The sequence below is a fragment of the Plecotus auritus genome, assembly GCF_963455305.1.
Source record: "Plecotus auritus genome assembly, chromosome: 9".
Classification (NCBI taxonomy): Eukaryota; Metazoa; Chordata; class Mammalia; order Chiroptera; family Vespertilionidae; genus Plecotus; species Plecotus auritus.
Window position 1 is genome coordinate 107,076,056 of NC_137783.1, and position 24,712 is coordinate 107,100,767.

Consider the following 24,712-nt stretch of genomic DNA (forward strand, 5'->3'; position numbering starts at 1 on the left):
CTGCCTGCAGACTGAAGGGTCCCAGGTTTGATTTCCGCCACTGGCACATGCTCAGGTTGCAGGCTCTATCCCCAGTAGGGGGCGTGCAAGAGGCAGCTGATCAATGATTCTCTCTCATTATTGATGTTTCTCTCCCTCTCCCTTTTGCTTTGAAATCAATAAAAATATATTTTAAAAAAAGAATCAACAAATGAATGGGTGGAACAGCAAATGGATGTTTTTTTTCTCCTCTAAAACCAATCAATAAATTAAAAATAAAAAACAAAAAAATTCTTCATTCAAAACTCCTTTCATAAACCATGCACCTACAGATATTCTTGTATTACAAATTTTATTACAGATGTTTGTGAGATAGAAGACACACAGGTGTATTTGGAATTAAAATGATAAATTTTTAGCATGTGAGAAAGTGGTTTGAGCAGATATATTGAGCCATTATGCTCTTGATGAAAAGTCTGTTATAGTCAAGTGAGTTTTGTTTTTTATAAATTTAAGTATTTTTAAAACACAGTTCTTAATGCTGTTTAAAGGGTCCTAGTTTCCTAGTGTGGTTATTCCTTGAAAGGCACTTTTTTTTTTTGTTATCTTCATCCGAGGATATTTTTCCATTGATCTTTCAGAGAGACAGAGAGAGAGAGAAACATCAGTGTGAGAGAGACACATTAATTGGTTGCCTCCTGCACTCGCCCCGGAGCCTGCAACCAAGGTATGCTCCCTTGACCAGAATCAAACCTGAGACCCTTCAGTCCCTGGGTGGACACTGTCCACTGAGCCAAACCGGCAAGGGCTAAAAGGCACTTTTTAGCATACATATATATTCTTCTGAGTTGCCAATTTAGTACTTTTTACCTAGGCATTGTGATAGGTGTATCAACATTTATGACATCCTTTGGAAGATACTATAGTTCTCTATATTGCCCTTATTTAAGCACTTTATGATTTTTCCTCTAAAAATTTGTACATTTTAATTTGACATGTGGCTTCAGCTTAGAATGTTACCTTCATCCCCATAGAGTCAATTATTAAATTTGGTTTTACAAACTACTTGTTCAGTTTTAATGATATAATAATAGCTGCCATTTATTGAGCATTTACTATGTGCATACAGCTTTCCTTACAACTTTTTATTTGTTGTTGTTAATTCTCACCCGAGGATATTTTCCATTGACTTTTAGGGAGAGTGGAAGAGAGAGGGAAAGACAGAGAGAAACATTGATGTGAGAGAAACACATTTATTGGTTGCCTCCTGCACGAGCCCCTACCAGGGCCCGGGTCGGGAGGAGCCTGCAACCAAGCTATGTGCCCTTGACTGGAATCTAACCCAGAACCCTTTGGTCCACAGGCCGATGCTCTATCCACTGAGCCAAACCGGCTATGGCTACAACTATTATCTGAGGTTGCTGGTGTTATTCCTTTTTGATGGGCATAGAAGCTAAGGTTTAAGAGATTGATTCAGCTGCTTAATGCCCAAGATTATATAGTTATTGGTAGAATCTGATTTCCAACCCAGGTCTGTTTGAGTCCAAGCCACAAAATTATGTAATACCTTACCATGTGGCCATGTTTCCCAAACTTCACCACGGCACCCCAAGGTATTGCCACCAACTCTCAGAGGTGCTGCTGCGAACTTTAAATTTTCAAGGGAGATAGAGCAATGCTTGACATCTCTTGGTTGCCTGGTGAACTACTAGCTTGAGAGAGTTCATGGTTTCAAAATTAGATTGTGCTACATTCCTTTCAATGACATAGCTTTGTGAGTTTTGAGGGTTCCTGTGATAACATGCAAACACTGCATGAAAATAATTGTGGAACAGGAAATAAGGATAGCAGTGTCCAGTCTGATTCCAAAGTTTTAGAAGTTGCAGTGCCCAACCGTAATGCACATTCTGTAAGTCGTAATTGTGGTTATTTAAGAATGAGGGTTTTTTTTTCAGCTGAGATAGGTTTGTTTTTCAAATGGCTACTGAGAGTAAGTGGGACTGTTATTCTTCCTTGGCCTAAGGCTGCTATGAAGGAAAACATTACTGAAATAATGAGGGTAACATGAACCTAGAAAGCTTGGGAACGTGTGCTCTAGAGCAGCGGTCGCCAACCTTTTGGACCTCATGGACCACCAGTGGTCTGCGGACCACCGGTTGGCAACCGCTGCTGGATAGTCTGGAGACTGTCTTTGCGTTTTTTAGGGCTAGAAAGAAAGGACTTTTGCATCTATTTTGCCTTTATTTTGCAGGGAAGAAAACCAAGGTGCAGAGATGGATTTCAAGTGTATACAGCTAACTGACCATTGGTGTTATTCAGACTGTTATTTGAAAAATTCACCTATATGCTGAAATTATTAGCAAAAAAAAAAAAAAGTTTTCTTGTTGATAGTCATTAGACTAGGAAAATGGTGTGCCATCTGAAGGTGCTGTTTTATCCCTTCCCTCCTCCCTCACAGTCTACTTGAACTCTCCCAATTCTGTGCTGTCTGGGCTTCCTGACCTGGAGGTGGATGACCAGGACAGAGTGAAAGTGGACATTAACTTTGTGGGATTACCAACTCTCAAAGCTCCCAAGCATCTTTCCTCTCCTGGAAAGGACATTCTTTTTAAAGAGGAAAATATACTTTTTCATTCTTTAAAGATAGTCTTTACATGGTATTGTTTGAGACATTATATTTATCTAATAACTATCTGTTAAAGTATGTATGGATAATGTGTTATCATTCCCATAATTCGTACTATGCTTGACTGAGTTATTTGTCTGGGGCAGTGGTCGGCAAACTCATTAGTTAACAGAGCCAAATATCAACAGTACAACGATTGAAATTTCTTTTGAGAGCCAAATTTTTTAAACTTAAACTTCTAACGCCACTTCTTCAAAATTGACTCGCCCGGCCGTGGTATTTTGTGGAAGAGCCACACTTAGGGGGCCAAAGACCCGCATGTGGCTCGCGAGCTGCAGTTTGCCGACCACGGGTTGAGGTAAAGGGTAAAGAAGTGAAATCATTAGGGTTTTTTGTTTGTTTGTTTTTTTTAAAGATTTTTATTTTTTTAGAGCAATTTTAGGTTTGATTTCTTTTTACACTTATTAATAATTTGGGGTGTAACTCTTACAGTTAAAATGTCAAGTATGGATATACCTTTTATATTTAACTGCAGTGGTGGCTGTAACTTATTATGTTCTCCCTTGCTGCTGCTGATTGAATTGTGTGACAATAGTTTTTAGGTGTATTAGATAAAGTAGAAACGTGACTTGGTCATAACTGGAGCTACCATCTGTTGCTTTAAACAAAAGATCTTACCAGATGCATGTGTTGGGAGTTGTGTGGGTCAACAGTGCTAGACCATTGGTGGTAGCATTGCTGCAACCAGAACCTGGTTTGATGGAAGAAAATTTTGGCTTTCCCACCTTTGATAAAAGAAACATTATTTGGGCATTTGGTAGATGGAAAGAGAGAAATGTATTTCTTCTCCATCCTTTTTGGTATATTACAAAATTGAGGTAACCAAAAGTTATGGATGTTTGGAGGGAAGTTGCTGGCATTGTCCCAGAATTGGAGATAACAGGAACAGGATTTTTCTGGCTAAATGGGGCTGGTTAATGCAAATTGACTAACTTGTTTTTTAATTACTAGGAAGTTGGCCTTGAAGTTTATGTTAAACTAGAGGCCTGGTGCACGAACTCGTGCACCAGTGAGGTCCCTTGGCCTCTCCTGCGGGATTGGGCTGAAACCAGCTCTCCTACATCCCCTGAGGGGTCCCGGATTGTGAGAGTGAGCACGCCAGGCCGAGGGATCCCACCAGTGCACAGTCGGGGCCAGGGAGGGACATGGGGGGTTGGCCAGCCAGGGAGGGACTGCAGGAGGGCTCCAGGGCGTGTCCAGCCTGTCGGACTCAGTCCCAATTGGCTGGACCCCAGCAGCAAGCTAACCTACTGGTCAGAGCATCTGCCCCCTGGTGGTCAGTGCACGTCATAGCAAGGAATTGAGCGGCCTTAGCATATCATCAGCATATTACGCTTTGATTGGTTGAATGCCCAACTGGTCGACCAGACACTTAGCATATTAGGCTTTTATTATATAGGATTCTTAACTGTTAAGAAAGGTAAGCATTGCCTTGGCTGCTGTGGTTTAATTGGTTGGATGTCATTCTGTGCACTGAAAGGTTGCCCATTTGATTCTGGGTCAGGGCATATGCCCCCTTGGTAAGAGGGCATGTAGGAGCCTATCATTGTTGTGCTCTCACATAAGTGTTTCTCTCTCTCTAAAAATCAATAGAAATATTTTTTAAAAAGGTAAGCATTTATTAGCTACTTTATTTAATATATGTATTAAGTATCTGCTATATGCAAGTACAATAAACTTTGTGGGGACTTTTTTTTCTTTTTGGTTTTGTTTTTCCTTGTTATTTAATTTATTTGAGTGACAGTGATTAACAAAATTATACAGGTTTCGTGTACACGATTCCACAACACATCATCTGTACACTGTATTTTGTGCTTACTGCCCCAAGTCAAGTCTCCTTCCATAACCATTTATCCCCCCATACCCTCCTCCACCTCCTACCATCCTGCAAATCACCACACTGTTGTACTTGTCCATGAGTTTTTTTCTCTTTTTTGCTTAATCACTGCACTTCCCCACAAGCCCCCATCCCAACTGTTATCCTGCTCTCTGTAAGTCTTTCTCTTTTTTTCTTGTTAGTTCATTTTGTTCATTAGATTCTACATATGAGTGAAATCATATAATACTTGTGTTTCTCTGAATGGCTTATTCACTTAGTATAGTGCTCTCCAAGTCCATCCATGCTGTGACAAAGGGTAAGATTTCCTTCTTTTTTATGACCCAGTAGTATTCCATTGTGTAAATGTACCACAACTTTTTTATCCACTTATCTGCTGATGAGCACTTTGGGCTGCTTTTAAATCTTGGGTATTGTAAATAACACTGCAATGAACATGGCAGGGGGGCATGGCATATATTCTTTCGAATTAGTGTTTGGGATTTCTTTGAATATATTCCCAGAAGTGGAATCGCTGGGTCATAAGGCAGTTTCATTTTTAATTTTTTTAGGTAACAATCTGCATCATAAGGCAAGGCTACAATGGGGGCGTGGGCAAGTGAGATAGTAATTGGCAGTAGGGTAAGAATTGTTGTAATATTGCTATTAGGCTGGCCTCAAAGGTCTCATCCAAGTGGACTGATTTAAAATCTGATTTGGAGATAGCGGCCCCAGGTCTTGGTGAAGATTAGTTTGGATGAATGCTGATGCCATGGATTCAGATGGGAAAGGATGTATTAATTGAAGGTTGAACTTTTTTTTTTTTTTTTTAAATATATATTTTATTGATTTGTTACAGAGAGGAAGGAAGAGGGATAGTTAGTCAGAAACATCGATCAGCTGCCTCCTGCACACCTCCCACTGGGGATGTGCCCGCAACCAAGGTACATGCCCTTGACTGGAATCGAACCCGGGACCCTTCAGTCCGCAGGCCGACGCTCTATCCACTGAGCCAAACCGGTTAGGGCTGAACTTTTTTAAAAAATATATTTTTATTGATTTCAGAGAGGAAGGGAGAAGGAGAGAGATAGAAACATTAATGAGGAAAGAGAAGCATTGATTGGTTGCCTCCTGCATGCCCCCTACTGGGGATCAAGCCCGCAACCCCAGGCATGTACCCTTGACTGGAATCGAACCCGGGATCCTTTAGTCCACAGGCCGATGCTCTATCCACTCAGCCAAACCAGCTAGGGCTGAAGGTAGAACTTAAAAGAGTGGCTCAGTGGCTGGGCATCGACCTATGAACCAGGAGGTCATGGTTTGATTCCCAGTCGGGGCATATGCCTGAGTCTTCTAACAAGATTATTTAATCCTCACAACCACTCTTACTGTAACTATTTTCACTTTATAAAGAACTTAAATCTTAGAGGAAAGTAACTTGTCTGGTTACACAGCATTAAAGAGTTGGAGGAAAATTTGATAGTATAATGATAGTTTATAGTGCTGTGGGAATTTAAAACTGGGTAAATCTGGCTTCAAGAGCCCTAGTTCTTGACCACTGTACTGTCCCCTCAGCTATGATCTTATGATTGTACTATGATCCTCAGTACCATGGTCTTGGTCTGAACACTGAGCAATGATCTGAACTCTTAGGCTTCTGAGTCAGTTTATAGCATGCTTTTCTACTCATTTATGCTATATACTTTTAAAAGTTCTAATTATATTAGTATGAGCATTATTATAAAAGATACTAGAGGCCCAGTGCACAAAATTTGTGCACTCGGGAGGGGTCCCTCAGCCCGGCCTGCACCCTCTTGCAGTCCAGGAGCAGGTCTAAACCGGCAGTTGGACATAATTAGCGCTGCCGAGGAAGTGGGAACACTGCTGTGCTCGCAGCCATCAGCCTGGCTTGTGACTGAGTGGAGTTCCCCCTGTGGGAGCACATTGACCACCAGGGGGCAGCTCCTGTATTGAGCGTCTGCCCCCTGGGGGTCAGTGCGTGTCATAGCAACTGATCGTTCCCAGTTGGTCCACAGTTAGGGTCAATTTGCATATTACCCTTTTATTATATAGGAGGATATATAGGATAGGATACTATTATAATGGGATGCTGAGATATGTGTATATTAAAAGTAAAGAAATGCAAATTCATAGGTATTATTGAGTGCCTTGAACAAGAATCTTTACCTGGCCCAGCCAGTGTTGCTCAGTGGTTGAGCATCAACCTTTGAACCAGGAGGTCATGGTTTGATTCCCTGTGGGTTGCGGGCTCAATCTCCAGTAGGGAATATGCAGGAGTCAGCCAATCAGTGATTCTCTCTCATCATTGATGTTTTTGTCTCTCTCTCCTTTCCCTTCTACTCTGAAATCAATAAAAATATATATTTTAAAAAAATAATCTTTATTGGTTCATCATTGCTTAGGACTGTAATGTTCCTCAGACTTGGAAATAATTCTCTTGAATCTTTTTGAAGTAAGACCCCATCTCCTATATTGTAAAGTTTTGTGCAGTATGTCATCAAAGGCCTCCAAGGTTCGTTTCCCTGTTGTGAATTCCATTTACCCTAAGTAAAAGAAGTGGCCTTGTTTTTTCCTTTTAGCTTAGTGTTTTTCAACCTTTAGTATACTCAGGTAATTTAATCAACTATTTCTGGCTACACATTAGAATCACCTTAGGGAATCCTTTTGAAAAATACTGATTCCTTGGCCTTGTCATAATCCATAAAATCAGAATATTTGGAGATCGGGACCCTGGCGTCAGCAATTCTTTTTTTTTTTCTTTCATGCTTTTATTTAAGGCCCGTGATCCATGATGGGTTTTAGATCTTGCTGAAAGCAGCCATAGTCATTGACTGCACAAAGCCCTCAAAAGCCATGATCCGCTCCTCCAGTGTATCTGTTTCAACTATCATCTTCTACTGCACACCGTATTTGAAGTTTTTAAATTCCATACCCTACAGGAACCAGTTTAGAAGAGCCCCCAGTCCAAGCTGTCTGCTTGAATGCTCCTGACACAATGCTCTCCTTTTGCCATATCTGACTTGTCATCCCCAAGTTCCATCTAATAAGATGGGAGACTTGGCAAAGAGCAGCTTTTTTGGCTTTCTTTGACTCAGACTGTGCAAGGTGTTCTTCTCTTAGCCTCTTCACTTGTTTGCTTTGCTCTTCCTCATCAGATCCAAAGAGATCACTGTCATAATTGTTTTTACTGTCTGTAGCTCCACTTCCTGTTGTGTTTTCCACATTAGCAGAGCCATATTTGCTCAGAGCTTTCTTTACTCCTGACAAGTTGGCCTTTTCCTTTTCATAAGACTTGATGTGATGATTATACCAATGTGGGGGATAATACAAGTATTGTGGTGGGCTGGAGACTGCTTCAAATACTGCAGCATCTGTGATGGCACATACCCCTCGATGTAGCTCTTGTCCCCCAGGTAGTTGTTGAGCAACAGTAGGTTGGTGGGACTTCTCAGTTCTCCAAAACCCATAGTGTAGACTGACCTGGGAAGGTGGGGACAGTACAGGAAAGAGGAGTGCAGTCAGTCTTGCCAAGCTCTAAGAGGGGAAAAAAAGGGGCACTGGCAATTCTGATGTGTAGCCAGGAATGTCTGTTGTCACCTGGTACTTTACTTCAAATTTTGTCTTAAAGTCTATTTTGTCTCAGTGGTACTATAGCCACTCCAGTTGTCTTTTGGTTACTGCTCTTCATGGTATATCTTTTTCCATCCTTTCAACTTCCTTGTGTCTTTAATTCTAAAGTGTGTCTCTTGTAAACAGCATATATTCGTATCATGTTTACATGGTCATATTTACATGAATCTAGTTATGTAAAAAATGATATAGAACTATAATTGCTTTGGGAACAGAAAAGAGCAAGTAACTAACTTTTTCCAGGGCATATCAAAGCATCACTGTAGTCATTATGGAAATTTGAATGGTTGACTAGGAGATGGAAAAGCATTCCAGGTAGGGAACAGCATGGGAAAAGTCATAGAAGTGTGAAACATTTCGGATTGTCCAGGCAATTGTTAACTTTAAGTATTGTGTTTCTAAAGGATTGGTGGTTGAGGAACTTCAGACCATGTGAGAAAATTAGATTGGGACATGAGTTATAAATACCTTGAAGTCTTTTTTTTTTTTAAATGTTTTTATTGACCTTGGACAGAGAGTAAAGGAGAGGGAGGGAGGGAGGGAGGGAGGGAGGGGGGAGGGAGGGAGAGAGAGAGAGAGAGAGAGAGAGAGAGAGAGAGAGAGAGAGAGAGAGAGAGAGAGAAAGAAACATCAACCCAGTGCCTCCTGTGTGCTCCCTCCTGGGGATTGAGCCTGCAACTTGGGCGTGTGCCCACACCTGAGGACCTCTTGGTTCTTGGGTCAATGCTCAACCAATGAGCCACACCAGTCGGGCCTGAAATTTTTATTTCTGAAACTAAAATTTTTTGAGTTGTTGGAAAAGCAGAGTGGGCAGCTTGAGGATAGGGAAATCAGCTAGAAGTTGTTATAATATTACTAGAGGCCTCTTGCAATCCGGGATCCCTGGACTTTTTTGGCCATCACTTCTTTCCACAATAAAATGAACTATTAACTCCTCATTCTCTAAGTCAGAAACTTAGAAATCATACTAAACTCTTCTTACTCAAAGACCCTTCACATCAGTTCTACCTACAAAATCTCAGATTTAGCCTTTCTTGTCACTCCCCACAGCCTTTGCCCCAATTCATATCTCACCAGTCTTCTATGTATATAAAAACCTAAGCGATTGAATGACAGAACGACTGGTAGCTATAACATGCACTGACCGCCAGGAGACAGACACTCAGCACACAGGATTGTGCTCCCTCCTGTCCGGATCAGGCCCGTGGGGATCGGGCTCCCTCCTGTCTGGATCAGGCCTGCGGGGATAGAGCTGAAACTGGCTATCCGACATCCTCTAGGGCTTATGGAGAATGCGTGTGATTTCCTATTTTTAAAAATTCAGAATTCTAATAAACATATACAAGCACTATTTGAAGAACTAGCTGTGTTAAGTTTATAGCTTACTAAAAGCTTACTTTGAATAAACAGATTAAGGCAAATCTGATCTTATTTTACTGCTTTTTTTATTTTTGTGAATTATTTAAGTTGCTATACATATGTAAAAAGTATATTTAACATTTTGTTAAGGGCAGTTTTTAGAGTACATTATTTATGTACTTAAATTACGGTAATTAAAATTAACTTTATTAAACTATCTTGGCATTGGTGTTTAATTGTATTCTTTCATAGGTAAAGCTTTTTTAACTGAGGTATTTTAAAAATTTTTGTTATAATTTTAGAGATTGCTGTGTTCTTCTGGTCAAAGATTTGATAGTTTATTGAATATTCTTTGTTTCCTCCTCCCTACAAAGAAATGGAACTTCAAATTGAAATGCCATTCTCAATTGAGAAACAGATATGTAAAATATATTGTGTGGATTGAGTACATTATATAGATGGGAAGTACATAAGTAAATGTGTGTTGTTTGTATGGGTTGATTGCTAAGTAATTCTTGACTAATTTGAAAGATTCTTTATCAGAAATATTTGAGTTGAATTCCATATCAGGGGTGACTTTCTCCAACTGCTATATATGGTATTAGACACTATGTGGTAACTCAAACCTGTAATGTTACTTGAGTTATAATTAAAGTCTGGTCTCAGGCCATTTAATTAGTGAAGGATAGTCCATTGTCTTGAAAAACAAAATGTTAGCACTTAAAGAAATTATATATATATTTCTAAACTAGAATTATCAATAATGTAAATAATCTGTCTACAAGGAAATGAATATTGGGAGGTTTTTCTCTAAGGTTGATAATAGAGCACAGTAAATTGCTTTAATAACTGTAATTTACACAAAGCAATATAAGAATCTTAATAGGCTCCCTCCCTGACCCTGCCTCTTAGTCCCACACTCAACCTGCCATATAGTAACTACCTGGGATTTTAGTTCCATTTTGTCCTTCATTTATCTGTATGTTCCTCAACAATTATTTAAATTAAACTATGTTTTAACAATTTATTTGCTCACCATTGTTTTTGATTCCCACATTTTCTCTTAGGTTAATTCTTTTGCTGTATTACATTATTTTTTCAAACAGGGTTTCTAAGTGGTGAACTTTGAGTTCTTGCATGTCTGAAAATATATTTATTTTGCCGCCTTTTCTGAGTGCCCATTTAGATTGAATACATTTTTCCAGTGTTCAAATAACTTCCCCCCAGAACTTTGACAATATTGCTCTTTTATCTTCTAGCATCCACTGTTGCTGATGAGAAATCTGTCAATCTGATTCTTGTTCCTTTGTAAGTGAGTTTCTTTTCTTTCCTGAAAGATTTTCATGGCTTTTTTTTTTTAATCCCTGACGTTCTGAACTTTTTTTAGGATATTCCTTTTCTTTCAATATCCTTGCTTTTGCTTTTACAAATTACAGATTGATTTAAAGTCCTCTGTGTTACTGCTGTTCTGATTCTCTTTCCTCCATTCCCACAGGCAACCACTGTCCTCCATTTTGGAGTTTATTATTCCCACAAACAGTTTTAAACTAAGAGTATATATTTATGTATCCATAAATGATACATGGTTTGGATTTACATGCTTTAAAACTTTATATGTAAATGGTATAATACTGTACTCATTCCTCTACAACATCCTTTTTCCCCCGTAAACACTGTTTTTGAAATATATTCCTGTTGGTGCATGTTATTTTAGTTCTTTACTTTAAGTGCTGTATAGTATCCTATTACATGAAAATACTGTAATTTTTTTAAAAAATTGAATATTTAGGATTATTTTGTTTATTTTTGTGCTGTTAAGAGAAATGCTGTAATGAACTTTCTAGTGGCTTTGCCTAGAGGTGGAATTGCTGGGCTGAAGGGTATATATTAGCCTTAATGTAGCCAGATTGCTCTTGGCTTTACCAGTTTATACACTACCAGCAATGTATGAGGGTTCCCATTTATCTAGATCAGTGGTTCTCAACCTTTCTAATGCCGCGACCCTTTAATACAGTTCCTCATGTTGTGGTGACCCCCAACCATAAAATTATTTTCTTTGCTACTTCATAACTGTAATTTTGCTACGTTATGAATCATAGTGTAAATATCTGTGTTTTCTGATGGTCTTATGCTCTATACAGCAGCAATTCTCAACCTGTGGGTCGCAACCCACAAGTTGAGAACCGCTAGCAGGGTTGCCTAAGACTATCGGAAAACACAGATATTTACATTACGATTCCTAACAGTAGCAAAATTACAGTTATGAAGTAGCACCGAAAATAATTTTATGGTTGGGTGTCACCACAACATGAGGAACTGTATTAAAGGGTCGCGGCATTAGAAAGGTTGAGAATCACTTATCTAGATAATCAACACTTGGTATTGTCAGACTTTTAAGTTTTTGATAATGTTTCTTGTTGTTACTATGGTAAGGTTGAACATTTTTTCATGTTTTTCCAGCCATTCAGTTTTCCCTTCTGTGAATCATCTATACATATAAAACCCTAAGTGACCGCTACAACCGAACGACCGGTCACTATGACGCACACTGACCACCAGGTGGCAGATGGTCAATGCAGGAGCTGCCCCCTGGTGTTCAATGCGCTCCCACAGCCAACCTCCCGTGGCCGGGCAACCTCCTGCGGTCCCTGGCCCCGCGCCCCCCCGGCAGCTGGCCCCGATTGGGACTGGGCCACACAGCCCTGATTGGCCCCAATTGCTGGCCAGGCTGAGGGACCCCACCAGTGCACGAATTCATGCACCGGGCCTCTAGTCTTTTTATAACAGCCTTCCCCATTTTCTTTGTAGTTATCTGTTTTCATGATTTCTAGCAGTTCTTTATTTTGATGTTAGTTCTTGGTCATTTTTATTTGCAAAGTAAATATCTCAATATTGCTTACCATTTGTACTATTTTTACAGTATTTCCTGTTGACCCAAACTTTAAAATTTTAGTGTAGTATAATTGTCAACCTTTTTTTTTTTTTTTACAATTACACTTTATGCTGTTAAAAAAACACACACCTTTTTATGATTCTGAAGACACTCATCTGTATTTTCTTCTAAAAGTCTTGTTTTTCAAGTTATAGTCTTAAACTTGCTAGAATTTAATTTTGGGTAATGTGTGAGGTTTTTCCCCCCCTTCACTAATTTGTAATGCCACCTCTCATATACCAATTTCCATATATGTGTAGGCCTATTTCTAGCCAGGGGTCCTCAAACTTTTTAAACAGGGGGCCAGTTCACTGTCCCTCAGACCGTTGGAGGGCCGGACTATAGTTTAAAAAAACAACTATGAACAAATTCCTATGTGCACTGCGGCCCGGGACGAGTCGGCTGCTAAGCAGGACAGGCAGCGGGCCGGATAAATGTCCTCGGTGGGCCGCATGTGGCCCGCGGGCCATAGTTTGAGGACCCCTGTTAGGCTCTCTATTTGTTACATTGATGTTTTCTTAACCACATGGTTTTATTTACTATAGCTTTAATTTAAGTCATTCTATCCGATAAGGCAAGTTCTACCATGTTCTTTTTTGAAAAGCTATTGGTTATTTCCTGCCCTTATTTCATGTCCCATTAGAATTTTAGAATCACCATATCAAATTTTACAAAAATTCTTGGTTGGCTTTTATTCTGACACCAACTGCAATACCATTCGATTTTTACTCTAGCCACCTGAAACTAGAGTGAGATTCCACAGGTGTAAAGGTACGGTCACCAATAAGACAGCCCCATGTCAGATGCCAGATGTAAGTTCCTGTGACTCCCTTCAGGTTTGATAATTTGCTAAAACTACTCACAGAATACAGTGAAGTGCTGTTTTTACAATTATGGCTTTATTTAAAGGATACAAATGAGGACCAGCCAAATGAAGAGACATATAGGACAAAATGTGGGAGGGTCCCAATATAGAGCTTCCATGCTCTCTCCCTGTGGTATCAGGGCACATCACCCTCCCAGCACATCAATGTATTCACTAGTCTGGAACCTCCAGTGACCTTCGGTTGTAGCAGAGTTTTTAGTAGATAGAGTTTTGGCCATTTGATTGAACTCAATCTCCTGTCCCTTTTCCCTCCATGGAGGAGGGGCTGATATGTGGATCAAAACCCCCAATTTATTGGTTTTTCTGGCATGACTAGTCCCTGTCCTTGAACCCTTACATTTTTCTGGGATAAATCCCACGGCGTCATTTTATGTAATTTCTTTAGTATGTAGTTGGATTCAGTTTGCTTGTATTTTGTTCAAGATTTTTTTGTGTCTATATTCATAAAGGTTATTTATCTATAGTTTTCTTGTGATTTCTTTGTCTGTTTTGGTATCAGGGTAATGCTGGCCTCCTAGAGTGAGTTGGGAAGTATTGCATCCTTTTCTGTGTTTTGGAGGCGTTTGAGGATTGGTGTTAATTCTTCTAAAATATTTGGTAGAATTAACCGGTGAAGCCATCTGGTCCTGGGCTATTCTTTGGGGTAAGTTCTTTGATTACTGACTTAATCTTTTTATTTGAATACCTTCTGGGTATTCAGATTCTGTATTTCTTGAATAACTTTTGGTAGTTTCTAGGAATTTGTCTATTTCATTTATCTAATATGTTGGCATTCATTTGTAAATAGTATTTTCTTAGTAATCCTTTTATTTCTGTAAGGGCATTAGAATATTCCTTTCATTCCTGACTTAAGTAATTTGAGTCTTTTTTCTATTTTTTTTCATTAATCAAGCTAAATGTTTATCACTTCTGTTCATCATTTTAAACAACCAACTTTTGGGTTCATTGAGTATGATTTCATTTATATTAAATTTCCAAATTAGGCAAATCCATAGAGACAGAAAGTAGATTAGTGGTTGACATGGATTGAGGTGGGGAAATTGGAAGGAACAAGATTTATTTCTGGGTTGATGAAAATATTCCATGATTAGGGGTGATGGTTGCACAGTATTGTAAATATACTAAAACCCATTGAATTGTACTCTTTAAAATGCTTAAAATGGTGGGTTTTATATTATGTAAATTTTATTTCAGTAACATTTTTTTTCAAGAGTTAATTGACTATAATAGGTCTATTTCTGGATCCTACATTCTGTTTCCATGATCTGTTTGTGTATCTTGAGGCCAGTTCTCATTCATTGCCTTGACTTAACTCTAGCTTTGTAATAAGTCTTGAAGTCAGGTAATTTAAGTGCTCCAACTTTATTCTTTTTAAAGGGTGTTTTAGCTATCATAGGTTCTTTGCATTTCCATATGAATTTTAGAATAAGCTTACAAATTTCTACCAGAAAGTTTCCTGGAATTTTTATTGAGATTATGGTGAACCTGCAGATGAATTTGGGGAAAACAGACACCTTAAGATATTGAGTCTTCTGACACATGAGCCTGGTACATTGCTCCATTTATTTAGGTGTTGTTGTTTTTTTCCCGTTTTTCTTAGCAGTGTTTTGCAGTTTTCACTGTATAGGTCTTCTACATCTCTTGTCACATTTATCCCTGAGTATTTTATGTTCCTTCCTATATGCCTCTTTACCTAGATAGTAGCTGGGGCAATTGTAGGGTTGATCTTTATTTCTCATCTTTCATATATCACTGTTCACTGTCTTTTTGTTGCCTCTTGTATAATGTCTTGATTGCCATTGTTTCATATATTTTGTTTCATGTTGTTTCAGGCAGGTAAGGTAAATACAGTCCCTGTTACTCCGTATTTATTAGAGACATAAGCCCATTATTGTTTTCACTGTCATATTAAGGGGTTTGGGCAGCAAGGTCAGCTTACCATCTTGATGTAATGTATCTCTGTCATTCTACTTTTAGAGAATTAAAATTATGGCTCCCTTTTATTTCCCACCTACTGTATGCTAAACCTTCTCTATGTCTTATGAATAAAACTTTAATGGAACTTACATTCTAGTGGTCTCCAACATTACATGGTGAACATAAAGTCTACTTACATGAAATAGGAAATATATGCTTTCCTTAGGGGTTTATTGGCTTGAATGAATCACGGGTCTACAAGCCATTTAAAGTATGTTAAAATACGAGTTTTAAATTTAAATAAATGTAGATCTATTTGCCAAAATGTCAAATAGGCTAGCAATGACATTGTATCATTACCTTTATATGAAACATTCTCAACTCAGTGTGGTAAAGTTTTTACCATGCTGATCAAATATTCTGATTGATAGTTAATAATAACCTGGCAAAGTACAACACAGGATAGTTTAAGAATTCAGTTTGGTAAACCAAATCCCATGCAGTATCTCTGGTGAGAAATATGGGAAACAATATGGTATAGATTTTTTTAAAATTGTTGTAAGTATTATAGATGTCCCCTCTTCCCCCCCTCCCTATTGAACCCTTCCACCTTGCTCCTGCCCCCGACCCCCCAGGCCTTCACCACTCTATTCTCTATGTCCATGGGTTATGCATATATGCATATAAGATCTTTGGTTAATTCCACCCCTCCCCCATCTTTGCCTTGGTATAGATTTTTCAAAATGGTCTTTATTGTTATCTGGGTTAGAATCTTAACCTTTCCACTTGATATTTGTGTCACCTGGGAAAGGTATTAACTTTTGATCTTCATCAAAATGGAGACAATAATATTCACCTTTAAAATTGTTTTAAAGGATCTGATATTAGCCCCCCCTTTTCTTGAAATGTTAAAAACCAATATATGATATGCCTATTGTTTCTTTTTAGATAGTTCATATATAAAATTGGATCAATTTATAATTTATTCTTCTTTAAATTCACATGATCTGCTCAAATACACATGTCTTTAATTTTATTTTAAAAATTAGGAAGTCCATCTTTGGCTATGATGGAGTAATAAGGAGTCTTTACCTTCTTGTTATTGGCAGCTAGTAAACTGGACTAAAATATACAAACCATCTCTTTTTAGATATTATACCATAAGCAGAGTAAGAAGGACTGTGCTCCCTGAGAGAGAAATAAAAGAGATGAGCTTTGTAACTACTATGGCTTCTTTCCTGCCTGCTAATTTTTATGGAATGATCTCAAAACACTCAATAACCGTAGTGTAACATTGATATTTTCCAGCATCCAAACAGGAATTTCTAGACATTCCAAGAAGTGGGTTGAGTGTAACCCATAATCAAGAGAAAAATCAGTCCAAAGAAACAGATTGGAAAATCACAGAAGTGATGGAGCTAGCAGACAGGATGTTAAAATAGCTATTATAACTAATAAATGTATTCAGCCGTTATAACTAATAAATGTGTTTAAAGAAAAATATGAATATAATGAGTAGACAAATGGAATATATGAAAAAGAACCAAATGGAACTTCTAGGGATGAAAAATAGCAGTGTCTGAAATTTTAAAAAATAATTGAAAGTATTTAGCAACAGATCAGACAATGCAGAAGACCAGACCAGTGAACTTGAAGATACAGCAATTGCCTTTATCTTAAAATGAAGCTGAGAAAGAAAACTGAAAACAATCAAATGATTCATTGGTCTGTGGAAAAATACCAAGCAGGTTTAATAAAATGTAGTTGACATCTTACAAGGAGGATGGAGCCAAAAATATTGTAAGAAATCATGACTCAACAGTTTCCAAATTTGATGAAAATGATAAACTCAAAGATTCAGTAATCTCAACAAACCAAAAGCAGGACAAACACAAAATACCAAAGACATAATCAACTCCTAAAAATTAGTGTTAAACAGAGAACTTTGAAGACAACTAAAGGAAAAGACATTACATACAGAGAAACAGTGAAGACTTTTTTGTCTGAAACTATGCTAACTAGGAGATAATGAAGCATTTTTTAAGTACTGAATGAAAAGAACTGTCAACATATGTGTCCAGGAAAATATCCTTTGAATGTGGGTGTAATAAAAACCTTTCAGACAAATAAATCCAGAGAATTTGTTACTAGCAAGCTGACAGGTACTATAAGTGACATCTTCAAAAAAAATTAAAAAAAAATACTTTTATTGATTCCAGAGAGGGAGAGAGAGATAGAAACATCAATGATGAGAGAGAATCATTGATTGGCTGCTTCCTGCACGCCCCCTACTGGGGATTGAGCTGGCAACCTGGGCATGTGCCCTTGACTGGAATCGAACCTGGGACCCTTCAGTCCACAGGGCCAATACTCTATCCACTGAGTCAAACCAGCCAGGGCAAAAAATTTTAAAAAATATATTTTTATTGATTTCAGAGAGAAAGGGAATGGGATATAGAGAGAAACATCAATGATGAGAGAGAGTTATTGTTTGGCTGCCTCCTGCACGCCCGCCCCCCACCCCTACTGGGGATCAAGCCCGAAACCTGGGCATGTGCCCTGACCAGGAATTGAACCATGACTTCCTGGTTCATAAGTTGACAGTCAATCACTGAGACACACTGGCCGGGCTACAAGTGACATCTTCAGATAAAGGAAAATGGATCAGATGATAGCTTGGATATAGACAAAGATGAAGAGTTCAAGAAATGATAAATATGTGAATAAATATAAAATACACTTTCCCTGATTTTAAAAATTCTTTAAAAAGAGCCTAAGGTACATACAAGGAACAACCAAAAATGCATAAATAAATGGACCAACAAATCGATGTTTCTCATCCCTCCTCCTCCTTTCTCCCTCTCTTCCTCCCCACTTTTCACTCTGAAAAAAAAAAAATCTAAAGTTGTAACTAGAAATTTCAACACTTCTCTCTCAGTAATTAATAGTACAGCTAGACAGAAAACCATTCAGAATATAGATGACATGAACAGTGTTATCAACAAACTGGATGTTATTGACAATTCTGGCACACTCTACCCAACACAATGGAAAACACATTCTTTTAAAAATGATTGAAAGTAACTCAAATGTTGTTGAGGATGTGAATCAACTAGAAATCTTACACAATAATGGTGAGAAGATTAAATAGTGCAACTACTTAGGCAAAACATTTGGGAGTTTCTTATTAAGTTAAACCTACATCTAACCATATAACTCATCAGTTCCCACTACTGTTTACCCAGGAGAAACAAAAATGTATGTATTTGCTCACAAATGTTCATAGCTTTTCTTAAACTAGAAAGAACCCAAATATTCACCAGATGATTGGATGAACATATCCTATCTAATAAGGAGGGAATATGCTAATTGACCATCATGCCCTCACAAAGATGGAAGTGCTCACAGCCAATGAGGGAATATGCTAATTGACTGCCACGCCCTCAAAGATGGCGGTGCCCAGTCCCCTCAGCCCTGCCAGGGCGCCTGCCTCTGGAGTCCCCCAGGCCCCTCAGCCCCCCAGCCGCCCAGGGCCAGCCCAAGGTGCAGGCAAGCCTCGGATGGCGGCTGCCCAGCCCCCCAGGGCCGGCCCGAGGCGCTGGCAAGCCGCGGATGGTGGCTGCCCAGCTGCCCAGGACTGGCCAAGGCTTGCGCTGCCGGCAGTGGCAGCAACAGAGGTGTGATGGGGGCGTCACCTTCCCCTGATCACCAGGTTGCCTCCTGCCCATGAGGGCTCCCGGACTGTGAGAGGGGGCAGGCCGGGCTGAGGGTCCCCCTCTAGTGCATGAATTTTTATGCACTGGGCCTCTAGTATATTTATACAATAGGTTTACTAGTCACATTTAAAAAAAGTGAATTGCTGGTAAATGCAAAACATGGGTAGATCTCAAAACATTATGCTGAGTGATAAAAAGCCAGACAAAATGAGTATGTGCAGTATGATTCCATTTATATGAAACTCTAGAAAAGACAAATCTATAGGGACATATTTGTGGTTCTTGAGGCTGGGAATGGGTTGACTGACTGAGAAGGGCGTTACAAGTCATGGTCTGTTCTGTTTTGCTTATATTTTACTTATCTTGGTCTGTTCTCTTGTCATGTTAGGAAGCTTACTCATATAAGCCAGTGTATGGATGGCTACTTGTAAGTTGATAGCAAGGGTATAGTTGATTGGGTGGCATAAATGCACGTTTCATTTATTTTTATTTATTTTTTTAAAATAATTCTTTTTAAAATTATATTTTTAATCAGAGAGGAAGGGAGAGGGAGAAAGAGAAACATCAATGATGAGAGAATCATCCCCACTGGGGATCAAGGCCGCAACCTGGGCATGTGCCCTTGACCGGAATCAAACCTGGAACCTTTCAGTCCGCAGGCCGATGCTCTATCCACTGAGCCAAACCAGTTAGGGAATGCACGTTTCATTTAGTGGTTTTAGAACTTTGTTGTGTTTCTATCTGGTTCCTTAAGTATGAGTAAAAAAAAATGTGTATTATTGTTTATGGCTTAGGAGAAATTAGTTTTTATGAAAAACTTTTTTGAAGTCCAAGTTTTTCATTGAATAAGTCTTCCTCAGATGTATATGGGATAGACACTGTCCTAGGTGCTGAAGATACAGGCCTGTTTAATGTGCGATAGAGGTGATCAAACAGGCATATATGATAGAGTTTTGGGACACTCAGCAGGGGCACTTAATACTGATAATGTAAAAGAATGATATGAAAGAATAATAAAAGGATTATTTCCTAAGGTGCAGCAACCAAACAACTCAGAATGAGTAAAAGTGGGTTGAGGATAGAGGGAACTGCACATACTAAGTTCGAGGCTGTGAATAAACAGCATGGAATGTTTGGGAATTCCAAGAAGTTGAGCGTGGATTTGTTGAGCCATTAAATCAAAACTAGAAACTCATTATTCTGGACTTTTTATTATATAAGAAAAAGTAACCCCTTATTTGTGAGGCTACTCTGGTAAGGTTTTCTGTTTTTTGAATATCCATAACCAGCACAGTGAGACAACATATTTAAATTGAAGCAAAGGGATGGATGAGATAATTTAAAAACACAAGAAATGAAGTCCTAAAAGAGAACCAACTTTCAAAGGGAAGGCATAAGGTCTGCAAAGGATTTTTAGAAGGGATGAAGAAATAAGAGGAGAAATCAGAAAAGTGGTATCACAGGATGGCTAGGTTTCCAGGAAGAAGTGGTCCCAGTGTCACATGCTGCTAAATTAAGACAAAGACTAAAGCATTCATTTAATATAATTAATGGAAGTCAGATTTGGTGAGTCTGGAACAAGTGGGTGACAAAATGGAGACAGAGTATAGAACTTTCAGAAGGGGAAGAGAGGAATGTATGTTAGCTCAGTGGGGGGAGAGAGGGACTTTTAGCATGATAGTCCCAAGTTAATTTTCAAAAACACCACAAGTACCTTCCTTACCTTACTTGTATTGTTGTTTGAGGCCAGCGGCAGTTAAAAAAAAATCCATTGTAAGTAATATGTATGTGAAAATATTTGTAAATTTCACTTTTTTGTGGTTTGGCAAGGGACCCAGTTTTAGCAAACCACTCTTTCTAGGAACATTTGTTTTTTTCTTTACAATGCAGAAGATTTAGTCAACAGTTATTTTCTTTTTTTTTTTTTTAAATCCTCACCAGAGGATATGTTTTTATTGATTTTAGAGAGGTGAAGGGAGAGAGGGAGAGAGAGAAACATCAGTCGGTTGCCTCCCTTACATGCCCTGACCAAGAATCATGCCCTGACTGGGAATCGAACCTGCAGCCTTTTGGTGTATGTTATGACACTCCAGCCAACTATGCCACCCAGCCAGGGCATCTTATTTTCAATTAGATTAGATTAGAATTTATAAACATAGGAACTAAGTATTGAGATGATGATGCTTCTCCCAAAAATGAAGCAGAAAGGGGTGGGGAAGTTTTTCAACATAACTGAACAATCTCGATGGAATACTTTCAAACAATTATCTTAATAAAAAATTACCTTAATCAAATAATTAAGATCTTAACTATCCTGAATCTGAAGGGAAGAGAAGGGTTCTTTAAAATGAGATGTTTGTATGCTTTTTGGGTTGTCTATAAACGCTTTGAACATATTAGCAGAAATTTTTATGTTTACATTTTCTTAGGATGTCCATAGCTTTCATTGAAACACTAAGAGGTTGTTGTCTTATATTGGAATCCCCAAGAAGCAGACCTTGAGACAAAAATGTGAGTGCAAGTAGTTTATTTGGAAAGTGATGCCAGAAACACTGATGAAGGAGGGGGAAGTGAGACTGGGAAGTGGGGGAAAGCCAGTACAGTATATATTACCAAATTACTTTATTGGCACCTGGAGCTGAACCTTCCTGTTGAACCTCTGAGAGAGTGTAGATCACATTTCAGATTTATCCCAGCCAAGGGGTAAAGGAGCTCCTGTCAGTTATTGGTTGAAGGCTGCTCCCAGAAACAGTTAACTCCCCTGGCCTGCACTGGAACCCAAAGTGCTGAGGGGATAAAGGTGAGCTGCTGCCAGCATCTGCTACTAGAGGTAACAATATAATACAACTTCATTTTTTGGTTAACTAAAGGTACTTAAAAGTTGTTTACTTGACTGGAGATTCTATGACAGTAAGGAATTGTTAACATTTATTTATTGGTTTATTATTAATCCTCACCCGAGGATATTTTTTCCATTGATCTTTAGAGATAGGAAGGGAAAAAGGGAGGGGGAGAGAGAAACATCCATGTGAAAAAGACACATCAATTGGTTGCCTCCCATAACACCCTGACCGGGGCGGGGATCGAATTGCAACCCAGGTACTTGTCTTTGACCAGGAATTAAACCTTAGACCCTTCAGTACATGGGCCAACACTCTAACTACTGAGCTACACTGGTCAGGGTGGAATGTTTAATTTTTAGGTGTTACTATTAACATTATGGTATTTTTTAAAGAGTCCTTACCCCTTAGAGATACACAGTGAAATATTTAGGGATGAAGTTATATCTGGATTTGCTTTAAAATAACATTGGGGAGGACAAAGTCTCGTGGTCATATATTGATCATCATTGGAGTGGGATGGTGATATAGAAATGCCAGAAACATGTGTTTTGTCTTAAATTCTAGAATTATGAAATGTTCACAGGAACAAATCTTTTGAAGTCTTCAGGCTGAACCTATTAAAAAAATCTTTATTGATTTCAGAGAGGAAGGGAGAGAAAGAGAGAGAGAAACATCAATGATGAGAGATAATCATTAATAGACTGCCTCCTGCATGCTCCCTACTGGGAAATCGAGCCCGCAACCCAGGCATGCAACCCAGGCATGCGCCCTGACCAGTATTGAACTGTGACCTCCTGGTTCCTAGGTCGATGCTCAACCACTGAACCATGCTGGTCGGGCAAGGCTAAACCCGTTTTTAATTGCTTGTGTTTTGCTAATATTTCAATTGACCAAACTTAAAATTCACCAACATTTTATTCAGACACCCTGGTTTGCTTATTGAACATTTTTAATAGTCAGCTGGCTAGGCTCCAAATAAGGTGTCAGCATTTTGCTTTAAATAAGACATTGATCACCATCTGGTGGTGAATAACAGTAACTTTGGTTTGTATATTGCTTTATGGCTTATAAAGTGTTTTCATATACATTTTCTCATTTGTTGAAATAACTGTAGAAATTATAATAAACCTATTCAGTTATGCTTTGTGTCACAATTTCAGGAAACTGTAAGACGACATAGTATGTTGCTCATCTAGTTATTTTTTGCTTGTCAAATGAATGTTGATTTGAAAGAAAATGAACTTAACACTTGTTACCAGGGAATAAAGATCATATAACTTTCATAAGGAAATGGAGTTCTTTTGTTCTAGCTGGATTGGCTCAGTGGCTAGAGCATCGGCCTGTGGACTGAAGGGGTCCTGGGTTTGATTCCGGTCAAGGGCACATGCCCAGTTGCAGACTCGATCCCCAGTAGGGAGCGTGCAGGAGGCAGCCAATCAATTATTCCCTCTCATCATTGATGTTTCTATCTCTCTCCCTTCCTCTCTGAAATCAATAAAAATATATTTAAAAAAGAAAGAAATTGAGTTCTTTTAAGTTCACGATTCTGCAAAATAAGTTAGGAACCATAAGAGATTAACCAATAAGTAACAATAAAATAGAACAATTATAACAAAAATTATAATAAGAATTATAATGAAAGTTATGTGAGTGTGGTCTCTTTAAAAATATCTTATTGTACTATACTCACCCTTCTTGTGATGATGTGAGATGGTACAATGCCTACATGATGAAATTAAATGGGGTAGATACACTGACAGAGGGGCAATTCACACCCAGGCAGGATGGGATAGGATGATGAAATATTTTATTACACTACTACTCAGAACAGCATGCAGTTTAAACTTTTTAATTGTTTATTTTTTGACTGTGGTTGACCTTGGGTAATTGAAACTGCAGAAAGCAAAACTGCAGTTCAGCGGGGGTGGAGTGGGGTGGGATGGGAAACCTATCTATACTAATAAAAGGGTAATATGCTAATTAGACCTGGAGACCTTTCAGACGTCCTTCAGGACAAAGCCATGGTGGCAGGGCCGAGGCAGAGGGGGTTAGGGGTGACCAGGCCTGCAGGGGAGGGCAATTGGGGGCGACCAGGCCTGCAGGGGAGGGCAGTTGGGGGCAACCAGGCCGGCAGGGGAGGGCAGTTGATCAGGCTGGCAGGCAGAAGTGGTTAGGGGCAGTCAGGCAGGCAGGCAGGTGAGCGGTTGGGAGCAAGCAGTCCTGGATTGTGAGAGGGATGTCCGGCTGGTGGTTTAGGCCCGATCCCACAGTCAGACAGCCCCCCCGAGGGGTCCCAGATTGAAGAGGGTGCAGGCCAGGCTGAGGGACCTCCCCCCCCCCCCATGCATGAATTTCATGTACTGGGCTACTAGTGTGTGTGTGTGTGTGTGTGTGTGTGTGTAAAAGCTTAAGTGACCATTAGGACCGAATGACCAGCCGGTAGCTGTGATGTGCACTGACCCAGACCTTGCTGCTAGGGCCCTGACAGCCCCAAATATGGTTCACCCCCACCGCGGACCCAGAAAGGAGGGAGGAGGGCGCTTGCTTCCTCATGGAATCGGCTGTTAATTAGCTTGCTGTTGGGGCCCTTACAGCCCCGAATCTGGTTCACCCATACCCTGAACCCAGACAGGAGGGAGGAGGGAGCCCGATCCCTCGTGGAATTGGTTGTTGGTTAGCTTGCCCCAATGGTCCTCCTGTGGTCCCTCCTCCCAGTAGGCCGGCCCCCCCGATCGCCGGCCAGGCCAAGGGTCCCCGTCCATGCATAAATTCGTGCACCGGGCCTCTAGTTAGAATATATGGATCATACGTGATGAGGATAGAAGCCTGGCACTTTATAGAGGTCTGGTGTTACAAAATCACTATATATAGGCATTTCTTTAGTTAAATACATAAACATTATTTACTTCTGTAAACAAATATCCATG

At 39.4% G+C, this 24,712-nt stretch overlaps 1 protein-coding gene and 1 pseudogene across 4 annotated transcripts in view; one reads left to right on the forward strand and one right to left on the reverse strand.

Moving 5' to 3' along the window:
• Positions 1–24,712, forward strand: part of RSF1 (remodeling and spacing factor 1) — a 130,004-nt gene that overhangs the window by 3,072 nt on the left and 102,220 nt on the right. The gene's annotated exons all lie outside the window — the stretch shown is intronic.
• Positions 7,301–7,969, reverse strand: LOC308233305 (elongation factor 1-beta-like; annotated as a pseudogene). The gene has a single exon. The product of its transcript is annotated as an elongation factor 1-beta-like (transcript).